Genomic DNA, 13,093 nt, shown 5'->3' on the forward strand with positions numbered 1-13,093 from the left:
GGAAGATATTAATATAATAGACAAAATGTTGGTAAAAGAGGTCGAGCCTGCAAACGTTAGTTCAGCACCTTCCTGCTACGGGTCATCCTGGGGAAGTCACTTCCATCTGTCTGGTTAATTTATGAGATGACCCAACCCTGTATGTGCATTGCTTATTCTCCCCCACAGGACCAAAAGACGCTGCATGCCTTCTCCCTGTCCTCATCATTAGTTGCACTGAATCTCATAGTGAGAGCATTCAGAAGGAATGAGAAAAAAATTATAAAGGAAAATGGAAAAAGATTTACTATTAGAAAGTGTCTTGGACACATACATGCAATAAATTACAGGTCACTGAACTGGCCTGTAAGCAAACAGTTGTTTAGCAAAATAAGTAGTTTATGCTCCTCTTATCAGGAAAGACTTCATGAGCATTTCTAGAATTCTTAACTGAGCACAGAACAGTTGATCCATCCTGCACAGAAATATAGCTGAAAAGTGTCCAAGGTTTTATTACTTTTCCAGAAGAATGATATGTCTTGGTTTTTCCAGCTGCAGATTGGGCAAGTTCCATTTAGTGAATGTTTTGAAATCTCCCAAGTATTAATGTTAGAAGTAACACAAGATTCATTAGCTGAGCTTAAAGTAGTTTTCGGAGGTGCGCTTGATGGAACACGAGCTCATCCATGATGCTCAGAGGACATGGCAGATTACTGTTCATACAAAAGGGCAACTATTAGCTAACGTATACATGAGGAAACTTTGGAGCCAGCCATTGAGATTCAGGACAAAACTGTGTCTGAGTGAACACTGAAGTTTTAGCATTTTGACATTGCTCTCAATTTTCTTGGGTTTTCATCCAGAAAGCAGTGATTTAGACTAAAGGCTCTGTTTAGCAAAAATGTTCCACTGCTTTTGCAATGCCTGAGCCAAGAAGGTCATGAAACAGGTTTTTGGCACCCAGATGAGCTATTAAGTAGCAATTCAGCTGTGACCCCAAACCAGGTGCCTCCTGCAGAGAGCACTCAGGAGGTAGACTTCTCATGGTAACAGCTCTCCCCAACTTTGCTCTCCTCCTAGACTTCATTCAGGACTGTGACCTCTCCTTCTGCAAAAGCAGTTTTCAGAAGTTGATCTTTTCAAAGACAAACAGTCTTCCTCCTGAACCCCATATTTTCAGTTATGTGACCACACTGACTTCCCACCCAAGATAGGTAGAAAATCCCTTCCTGCTACTGAGATTTCTCACGGCTCTTTGTACTTAGTAGGTAACTGCACATACTCAAATTATCATGATTCCTGGATATCAGTTGAGTAGTGGTTAATTTGCAGCTCCTTCAGAGACCTGCCAGCCCCCTGAGCTGAACTCTGCACATTCTGAAAGTTTTCAGTGGGGCCCATTTGGTCTTTTCATCACTAGCCAAATTTCATGTGGTCATGAAGAGAGAGGCAAATCAAAAGGGTCCTTATGAAAAAAGGAAGATAAGGAAAAAAAAAGGCTCGGTTTCACAGCCATGATTAAATAAAACAAACACTTTTGCCATCTGATTAGAGGTGAAGGAATACTTCCAAAAATATTTGCTGAAAGTCATCTAAAGATTTCAGCTGTGAGGGGGAGTTTGGGGGAAGGGTGTTGGGAGGGTTAATGAACCTGTCTTGTTTGTGTTTTTGACCTTTTTTTCATTTTCTGGAAATATATTGCAGCAGCATTTGCCAGAGTAGTAGGCTGTAAATCAGTATCACAGGATATTTGCAGAACATCAGATTCAGGACCGCAAGCACTCACATGTGAAACTATTCAGAGCAATCACGCCCATCCAGAAACCAGGAGATTGTAGGTGTCTGCTCAAAGCAGCTTCAGTGCTGAATGTGTTTCTATTCGCCTTAGAGATAAAGCAATAAGCAGTTTCAGTGTAGGAGATGCATTCAGAATAGGCTGGCAGGAAGATGAACATCTAACTGAAAATGTTTTCTGTCTTCAGTTCTTAAGAGAATAGTAGTCTCAGAGTGAGACAGTGGCAATAGTGAGAACCATCTTAATGCTCTTAGTGTCAATATACAATTACACTGGTAAAATGTTCTTTGATTTATTAAGTTTCAGCTCAGAAGAGAAATACTTGAGAAATGTAATCACCAGCCAAGGGGACAGGTGGCAGGGCTAATCTTTTGTCAAAATGGCCATATTAGAAGGGGAAGCAATTTAATACTGTGTCAGTGCCAATCAGTATTACTTTCATGGAAGACTGTAAACAGAAGACTCCCAGGCCCTTGCTAATTAATTCACATGGAGATATTGCTAACAGATGGTAAACACACAATTAGTCATGGCATCTTTGGTGTCCACTTTAACATAACTATCACAAAAGGATTGTACTATTAGCTGCAAGAATTGTACAGTTCTGAAATTACTTACAAGTAATATATTCCTATATTCACCATGATAGTTCCACCCTACAGAAATTTAGGTACTGTGTTCATATTTTGTCTGGTAACTGTAAATTGTTCTGAGCAGAACAAACCAACATATGTACAAATGTCTCTGCCCTTGGGAAAGCAAGACTTAGCTCTGTTTTTTATGTGAGATACATATCCTCTGCCTCCGTTCTCTGTTGTGAATGTCAATACTTTGTTTCTTCCATTCTGAAATATTATGAAATGGACAGAGCAACTAATATTACTCACTCAGTAATACTGCCCATCAGCCAGTGCTTCAAGTTCAGCTCTTCTGTGTTGAGGAGAGAGTACACACATGGAGTTCCAAGGCATCAAAGGCTCATTTTATAAGTCTAATGTTAAAGTTATGTGCTGTTGCAAGCTAGGCCAGCTCCTAAAAAGCATGTAAAATCAGAGTAAATGGACCCCAGTCTGGCAGCTGTGAAAACTTTCTCTGCTAGCACAGCCAAAGCAGATGCTTCAGCTCGGAGCGGCATTCAGCAAAGCAGCCACCAAATTCTGTGTCATCTGGATGGAGGGTCCAGGCTGGCATTCAGTGCCAAGGCTGCTGTATGTCCTGTCCCCTCTGCCAACATTCAGATGTGTTGTGTTTGGGTGTTATTTACATAAAGGGGCAGAGCTGGAAAAGCATGTGGTGATAAACTTGGCATGTTCCAGAAGGAAGACACTTAAAAGAAAAAGCATATAACTAGATTATAGCTCAAGTAAGCCCAATCTCCCAAGTGAGCCTATAAACTACATACCAAACCCTCACACAGCTGAAAGCCACAAAACACATACCACATACCTCAGAGAGGAGAAGAACGGTTCACGTGTGGCAATAGCAGTAGTTCTCCAGCAGTCCCTTGGATCCACCCTGGGAGGGTCTGAGCTCGGTGTGCAGATGGGAGCCAGGGTGACCCAGAGGTGTTGGTGCTGGCAGCCCCTGGGGCCTCTGTGAACAGTTGGTATTCAGATGCTCCAGCACATTTTGTCTGAGCAACACCTTGGTGCTGGTCTCTTAATGTGGCCCCAGCACAAAAGTTCAAGCATGAAAAGCTATGCATGTGTGCCTGGTATTTAGATACCCCTAATACAGAGGGATACCTGACCACACTTTTTACCTTCTTCTCAGGTAAATATTTATGTGTTGAAGAAGAGAAAACACTTTTTTTCAAAGACAGTCACCGTGTTCCTTATGGCTAAGATAGAGCCTGAATCCAGTGGGAGTTTTGCTGTTGGCTTCAGTTGAGCAGGTTTGAGCCTGACACATTACTAACACAAAACATTCCCCAAGAGCCTGAGCAGGATGACTCTCCAGCTTGTAGGACAACCTGTGAGAGCAGAATGACTGGAGTCACATGCAGAAGGTAAAACCAGTAGGTAGCAGAGAGTGCCTGAAGAGGAACTCTGAACACAAGTTTTGTAAGTCAGAACCCTGCTATGTCTCAGCTTTATCCAGTTCAATTTTAACACATAAACACATGCATATTATTAAATAAGTGGCAGATCTACATGACTTTGTATGCAGTAAGCTAAAGCAGTTTCATATGGTAACTAGTGAAAAGTGAAATCACAAGTGAGTGGATATGAGTCTAACCCCCGATGAAAAAAGGCATATTTACTGTCCATGGATGGGATATTCTGTTTATACTAGACTCTATTAGACTGTGTGATGTGCTTTGCTTTTTCTACTGGTTTAACTGTGTATTTTATCGTACATTTCCATGTGGTTTCCTGTGCAAAGTTCAAAGGAATCTGAGAATTGCTGAATGAAGTGGTTTTCCTGGGTGAAAAGATGAAATGTTTGAAATGCCTTGCAAGGCTAGCTAATATACAAAACCACTCCTATTAAAAGATCAAATTCCAGTCCACAGAAATTGATTTTCCTATTATAACAGTAGGAAATAAATGACATATATAAGATAGACAGTGTGTGCTACAAGAAACACTAGTAAAGAAGGCCTCTCAGGGACTGCCAATAAGGCATCCCTTTTGCTTTGGGAAAAGTCATTAAAAGATTTCATCAGATAAGAGAGAACAGCACAGAAGACAAAGGGTAAATATAACACAGACTTTTTCTTCCCCTGTGATACCTACTCTGCTCAGGTATTTCTATTGCTCAGGCTCTCTTACCTTGCCTACCCATGTCAGCTCCAGGGATGGCTTGGTATTTTCAAAGTTGGCTAGGAGGTAAGAAATCACAGACCACCTCTGAGAAGGAGAAGAGAATCAATGTCCCTTTTGTGCCTCCTAGAACTGCACGGACTTTTCCCAGACTATTTTCCAGGATGGCCCATTCTGCACCCTTCCAACATGAGTTCTGAGAGCCTTGATGGAGACGCATCTCTGGACATTCTGAAAGACCTTAGTCATTCAGAAAAAGCATTCTTCCCTTCACACAGAGCTTTAAAAACATAGCAGGTTTTGCTCAGAACGAAGCCAGATTTTTGTGCTCGTTTCTGGCTGCCTACCTATACACACAGGCTGGATTAGCTTATCCTCAATACACAGCATTTAAGTTGGGAATAGAATATTTGGCAGTTACATTTAAGATGTAATGAACAAATCAGTTTGTCATCAGTTTGTAATGGTACAAATATTTTGAGTATTTTGAGACAGCTTGAATAACATTGTGCTCTCCAAAGTAAAATGTTAGCATTTGGTTAGTGGCAACAGTGGGTAAAAACGAATTCTTGTTGCTGCAATGTTGTATTTCTGTGAGGTTAACCACACTTTGGACAGCAACAAGCCAGAAATTAGCCTCTTGGCTGCTAAAACGTCAGCCTAAATGTGCAGATTTGATAAAGAAATCCTCCGTGGTTCCAGCTGGACCAATTCAGAGAATGGATAGGAGAGTTTAGCATTAATTTAGGCTTGCTTAAACTAGGTCTAAAATTGCCCCCCCACTATAAGTACCAAAATATGATACATCTGCTCATTATAATTGTATACCTTAATCAGACCCTGAATTCCTCAAATGAATGCACACAACTCCAGTGAATGACAGCTGGAGTCAAGTTTGAGTACAAGTGGTTAGCATCAGCTCTGCTCTTCAGCAGAGCTTGTCAAACCTACAGGAGCTAAAGTTCTTGCATACCTCCCATTATAAGAACCAGTTTTTACATATTTATGAATTTGCTGAATTTAATTCATTCAAGCAGAACAGCTTATTGCTGCAAAATTTGTTTCCACTTATACAGTACATTAAAGAGATTTGTGCACGAGTGCGTATCTAAAAAATTCAGACCCTACTAATGACCCAGGCATGATCATTGATTTTATGGTGAAGAAACATCTGTATTTTATCTGTTTCCTTTAAACATTTAAAGAATCTACAAGAACTTTTTTACCCTGCAACCAGTCACTCCCAATCCATGACAATACAAAAAGTCTGCACATGCTTCACACTATATGTTTGAAGTAGTCCCTTTGAGTCTTCAAAGGACTGTTTTTTTCTGATTGCTGAATTTAAAATTTCATTTAAAGGGAAAACAGTTTTGCTTTCAGCAAGATGAATCACAATAACAGTTTTGACAGAAATTTCTTTAACTTAAATGGGAAAGATGGCAATTCATTTCGCATTGGCTTCCCAAAAAAAAAAGTCCTCACAAGTATCTCAATGTTTATCCTAAAAATTATCTTTTATCTTTGATTTGCATCAACCTGTTTGAGGTCTGAATTATTTAAGGGAACACAGATATGACCATTGTCCCATATACATTCTTCTTTTAATTAGGAAACAATACTGAGCCTTTAGATACAAAAGAGGAATCTGTGATCTGACTTATGTGATGAGTTAAAATAAGGCTTAGCAAGTCTTAAAGTGCTATTATTGAAGAAGTTGTTTACAAAGGTTATCATATTTGAACACATAGATTTTTTTTGGTCTGCCTTTGTTTTAGCAAAGGATATATTTGATAATAGAACAAAAACTGTTTATTTATTATTAAAACCAGTCAGGATGCATGAGACTTTTTAGCACCTCATTAAGTATACCCTCCAAACATAAAACTATATACTCAAGTTGTTAGTTGGGCTGTATCTCATGGAAAGAATGGAGGAAGGAAGGAAGGAAGGAAGGAAGGAAGGAAGGAAGGAAGGAAGGAAGGAAGGAAGGAAGGAAAGAGAAGAGAGAGAAGAGAAGAGAAGAGAAGAGAAGAGAAGAGAAGAGAAGAGAAGAGAAGAGAAGAGAAGAGAAGAGAAGAGAAGAGAAGAGAAGAGAAAAATAGTGAGAAAGAGAGATAGAGAGAGAAAGAGAGAAAGAAGGAAAAAGACCTGTACACTGCCTCATAAAGACAATTGCAAGGAAATAGCTACAAATATAATGAGTGTGGAAAATAACTGGAGAAGGGCATTTGTATTTAGTTTTTATACTTAGAAAATTCTACAGTATTCTTTTTGTGAGATTTTGTGAATGATTTAAGAGGGTCATGGAGATAAAAAATGGAAAATGAACTATAAGTGTTATTTGAAAAATAAACTGCTTCTTGGTAAACAAAGCAATTAGGTGTCCAGCCTGCACTAATGTTTTGTGAAATCAAAATTCCTTTTGATTACAGTGGGAGTCAATAGGATGGAGGAAAATATGTTACTGGTTATGAAGCCCTTCAAAAATTCAGGAAAGATCTTGCTCCTACAAGTTAATTGAAGCTTTGCCATTGATACACAGCAAACAGGCAATATTCCACCTGTTCTGTTCAGACAGCTTAATACATAGTAATAAAACAATAACCTCCATATACAGACACTAGCTACTTACTGTAATAGGACGCAATCTAAATTACCTACAGCATAGAGACTGATGTGAAAATGTGAGTCTGTATCAGTATTAAGAAAAACGTTTATTCATATACAGTTCACACTAGTATAGGACACACTAATAGACCCTGTCTAAAAGATGCTGGTTTTCAATAGTTTGGGCTTAATTTCTTTGAGTAAGGAAATTGTCTCTGAAAAAAATGTTGCTGTTTTGTTTTCAGATGGGCTAGGTCAGATTTGCCTCACAGAGAATCTGCACCAACAGTTGCACTGGTGCAACCAAGGGTGGGAACACTGCTTCCCCATTCTAAGGTGCAGCTGGCAGCCAAGGGTGGAACAAGGGGGAAGAAGGAATATTTTAAGCCAGCATCATCACTGAACATCATCACTGAATACTTGGTATTGTAACACCAGATCCCAGATATTCTGTACTGTGCTAAGAGTTTGATATTAAACAATGAATAGGATGTACATATTTTGAAACGGGATTTTCTCAGTTTAAAACATAGGTGAAAAAATAAATCATATCTCTTATGACAAACTCACAACATAAAGCCATCTCCAGTTAATCTCAGATCTGTTATAATCACACTGGTGTAAATAGAACCAGACTGTAAAAATCTCAGTTAAAAATGTTTAGATTCTCATTTTCAAAAGCATTTAATAGAAGTAAGATTTAAAAAGCATCCATTTCTTGTTGGTATGAAATGGAGTCATCCTCATAGTTAGGCATCCATTCTGTTCAAGTGCCTTCCTAGACCCTGGGATCATATGTGCAGTGTATAAACACCTAGTGTGGGAGCATTCTTCCTAGTTTTAACCATATGTTAGTCAAGCTTTGAGAAAAATGAAGAATTTTTAATTCCACTGTTAGGTGCTTATTGTCACAGGATCTGGATATTTTATGAGCATGACTGAATTTATCTTCCAGCATCTACCAATGTAAGGCATAATGTTCCTGTTTTAAATATGGGAATAGCCAAGAGTGGCTGAGTACCTAATAGGAGATGACTTGGACCTGATTTTTTGTAGTATGTAACATTTTATAGCATGTTATAGTTTCAGAGCACAGCCTCTATTGACTCAGCTGCCTATCTGAGAGCTCAGCACTTCTGAAAGTCAGACCTCAGGTATCTTGAGCTGTGTGCTCAAATCTGAGGAAAACAGTCAGTGACCACCTGTGGAAGTGTTGGTGTGTAATTTGCCCACCATTGCCAAAAGCTTATTAGCAGGGCAAGGGACCGAATTCAATTCACCGAAGTGGTAATCTGCTCTCTAAAGCACAAGATTTTTCATCTTCTTTCTAAATATCTGCCTTACCTTTGGCTGTATCAAGTCATGTGCAGGAGTACATTTTGTCATAGATGACTTGCAAACATTGATAGTCACTTTTGCTAAAGACTAAAAATTCAGTGTAGATTTTCCATGTGGAATTAGATAGACGCAACACATTCTGCAGGATGCTGAGAGCTTTTTGCAAGATACCAGGCATGTTCACTTATTACTACTGAGCCTGGCTCCTTGACTACGGCCTCAGTTGTGCTGGCTGCAACTTTGCAAGTTTAAATGAAAATCCCATCCCTGCATTTTACTTGCACCAAGATTAAAGGAATACATATGGAAAGCACAAGGCAAAAATAAAAATAAGAAGCAGAATTGTCTGACATTTCCTCTGTAACACACCGTTATATTTTAATAGCATGGGAAGTCAGGCCTTTATTAAAATACTATAGAAAATACTGGAGTGAAGCTGCAAAGCAGAGGTAAAAGGCAAATTCTGAAAACAGAGGTGATACACACAGTATCCTATACCTAAGCCCAAGGAAACTGGACAAAAAAAGCACTAAAAATTCAAAAGCTGCATTAGAAATATTTCTATGGGGTTTTTTTTGGAAAAAGAAACACACATACATGTGCAAACTGATATTAGGAGAGAGTTTGCAGTTTGTGTTGTTACTTTCTTCTTTTCAGAAGCTTTTATTTTATTTTATAATATTGTAACAATGAAATAGCATTACCTCTGTCATCCTTATCCTTCTGACATCAAAGTATTACCTCATAAAGCCATCACACTTACATTGCCATACAATGTGTTTCAGAATTGTTTTTCATTCATTAGAACTGACAATTCCTGCATATAACCTTGTTCAAAAAAACGTGATACCTACTTTAAAGCTTCTCTGACTAAAGCCTGTATTTCCCCCCATGGTGTAAAATCTCTGACCTTAGCAATACACATGACACAAAGCTGTCCTGAGACTTCAGGTCTCTACCACCAGTAAAAACCCATCTGCCCAGGCAAGAAGCAATGGTCTTGTGTTGTTGTGATTGCTTCGGTGCCTGTTTGCATCCCTCCAGAATTCGACATGTCCATGGCCAATACTCAATCTACTGATTCCCAGCTCGAAAAGCACTTTGTCCCCACCAAACAGCTACTGACTTAATCCGTTGCCTGAAAAAATGCAGCTACTGCAAGATCACAGCACAATCCGCTCATGGAGCTGTCTGCAAAGCAACCTGCTCTCACAGCAGGGAAGAGTGGGAACACTGCTCTCAGTGACAGCCCACAGTTAGATGGGCTTAGCCAATTGTGAAACCACAGAGTAAGTCTCCCTTTCTTCACTCCTAGCGAGGCCAGCCCGAAGCACAAAACCCCAAACCTTTACTAATGATATATTATGGCCAGGAACTGAAAGCGTGCACGAAGTGTATGTGTACACAGATACCAGCATGTTCTGAGCTAGGAACTTCACACAAGCCACTCAGGAAAAGTGTAGCTGCCTTCTTGTAGCTATTCTTGGCACAGGAAAAGTTCCTTCTTTTCATTCAGAATGAATTGTCATATGTGAGTTAACTTACAAAAAGAAAATCCAGAAAATATTTTTAAAAGTTGAAATAGTTGAAAGAGTTAAACCTAAAAATGCTATGGGTATAAAAGTAAACCATTTCAGCAGTTCTGATTGTTTTTGCAAACATACAGCTCATCATTTTGTTTTCTTATTTAGACTGAGTTGCATTTGGAATGGGATCCACTTTTTTAAACCTCATAAATTACTGCAAGATGAGAGAAAGGGAAGAAGAAACGGTTTCCTACTCAGGTCTAGTCAGTCCCTTTCGGGACTGCGCTCTCTGCCTGGATCTGTGGAGTCAACATGGGAGCAAAGCCACACAGAGGTTGGCTCTCTCAGCAGGATTTACCAAATCATTGCCTTGGCATGCACGGTTACCCACTGTCCCCTCACACGTGCTCTTCCTCTTGTGAGAGTGCAGCTCTCTCAGAGTCTGCTACGATCACTTGACATGGAAGAAAAGATCCTTCCTATATGAACTTTGACGTGAAAAATTTATACCACTTTATAACTGTCATGTCCTTTAGTCTCATTACAGCCCTAGAAATTGCGTGGGACTATGACCATTTCTCAGAAGGGAAAATTAAGTTAGTTTTGGCATGTCAAAAATTATAGCAATAGCCAATGATGAAACCCAAAATTCCCTGCACTAAAACACAAACTCATGCCCTGTTCATGCCGCTTCCCTGCTTTAGCCAGTTCTTTTCTACTTTCTTTAACATATAAATTATGGCAATTATTATATATCCCAAGATATATAATCCACTGTCCACTTGCATGTATGTCTCCCTTTCTATTATTGATACTTGTAAAGAACTTTATTATTTACACTACTATAAAATTTGCAGTTAATCCAAAGTTTTATACCTATCTAAATCTACTAAGTCTATGCTGAAATTCTCCCTTGTCTGTGACAGCATTGCTCGGATAATGCTAAAAATGCACTGCAACATAAAGGATAGGAACTTGCCTGCATTCTTTTCTGGGTCAGTGTTTCAGCTGTCTGGCTGAGTACTGGTAATGAGAAGACAACAAAGCTAAGAAGAAATGAAGTTACGAACACCACTTTATGACAGATTGCATGTCAGTAGGAAATGCTTACACTCTCATCAGGAAGAAAATCTTCAGATATTTATAATATTGAACATATTACAGTACATGAAGAGACAACAGTCATAGGTGTTGTTATAGATGTGATCTAACTAATACAAACATATTCGTTATTTACGAAGCAGTAAAATAAATTAGCCTCTTCCCTGAGGTGATGTTTTATTTAAGAGGTAAACTTATAAAGCCATTTATGTAACCATATAATTGCTTTATAAGAAACCTGAGGGCTTCTACTCTGCTGAAAGTTTTGCATGCAGACTATTCATTTTCAAACATTTGGTTCCTCCTTGTACAAAATCAGATCTTTTCTACTAGCAATAGCAGAAGAAGAGCACCACAGGTCAGAGTGATGTGGCAAGCACTGGTCTGTGGAGGTGGCAGAATGCTGCCTACCTCCACTGGTGACAGTTCTCCCTGCTACAGAAAACGCTCAGTACCTTCTGAGTCAGCTCTGTCTCATAAACTGTCCCATGTCTCATTCTCATCTATTCTTTCCAAATTCTTAATCTAATCTGGATTCTGTGAATAAAATACTTATTCTGCAGTGCCTTAGATGATGTGTGGGTAATAATTTTGTGAGCAGCTGAGCAGTATAAACTAAAATCTTTTGAACTATAAAATCAGAAAAAATTACGTTAAGACTGCTTATAAGTATAACTTGAAATACCCTGGAGTAACTCTATGGATTTTCTGTGCACATAGTTGAAAGGAAAAGGGAGTTTTCTCTTCAGACACAAAGGAGAGAGAGAGGTATTTACTTACAACATTACTTGGCCTTGTCTGTGCCCAATTTGTTAGCCTTATGCCACAGGACACTTGACAGCATAATGATATAAAATTATATAAAATGTAAAGGAAAGCAAACACCTATTTCAAAGAAATACCCACTTAGCACTCAGTTCAAGTGCCTGCATCCCCCAGCTTAGCAATAACAAATTATTTCAGAACAAAGTATACATTCTGCTGGAAGGGTGGAAGGGCCATGATATATATTTCTATCACATTACATTCCTACCATCATGAATCTTAATCTTCACATTAAAGTCACAAGGGCTACTATTGTTCATATCCTTTCCATTTTCATCTCCCATCTGAGTACACTCTTGCATTTGAAAAAAATAATAAAAAAAAGGCCTTGGCACATGCCTGGATACAGTGAATTTAAAAGAAAGAAGTTTGGTTGCTATTCCTTCCAGTTGTGAAACAGCAATTGCTTTTGTATGAGGCTGGGTCTAACAGAGTGAGACTAAACATTTATAAAATCAAGTAGGGATTGAAATATAGCATTGTGGTTACTAACATTTTGCAGCAGCATATCAAGTTTCACTTTTCATCAGCTGAATAGAGTCTGTGTGCTGGGCTATTGTGGTTCAGTAGCTGACAGCAGTCAAGTAAGTGCTGCTCTCTTCCTGGCTTAATCATTTCTATTACACTCAGTGTCAAAACAATAATGTCAGTGAAATGGGCTTGCTGACATTATAGATTAGAATTGAGTGATTCTGAATGTCCTGTGACTGAATTGCATTTTATTTCTAGAAAATTACATATTAGAATTGCAAATTAAAGAGCTTAGATTTCAACAGGCTGTACCAACAAATATGGAGCCATGGACTCCAAGCTGCCGGGCAGATGATCCATCATGAAATTAATGAGGTTTAATGTATACTAACAAGAGAACAACTCCCGAAATAGTCGGCCACACGTTTGGAGAGGACCTGAAGAACAATCAGTTTTGTTAGCAGGGATTAATTCAGCTGCACATGAGGTAAGAATCCCTGGGGTAATCTCAGAGATTTAAAGGATGTCCCAGAAAAAGAAAAAAAAATTTCCTTGATTTTCTTTCTTCCATCTGGCAAGCACCACAATTTATGAAGACACACCTCCTGACATTCACTTGAGGAACACATTCACAGTTTATAGAGCAGCCACAGTAGCAGGCTGCAGAATTTCTGAGTGACTGA

The sequence above is a fragment of the Nyctibius grandis genome, chromosome 1, assembly GCF_013368605.1.
Source record: "Nyctibius grandis isolate bNycGra1 chromosome 1, bNycGra1.pri, whole genome shotgun sequence".
NCBI lineage: Eukaryota > Metazoa > Chordata > Aves > Nyctibiiformes > Nyctibiidae > Nyctibius > Nyctibius grandis.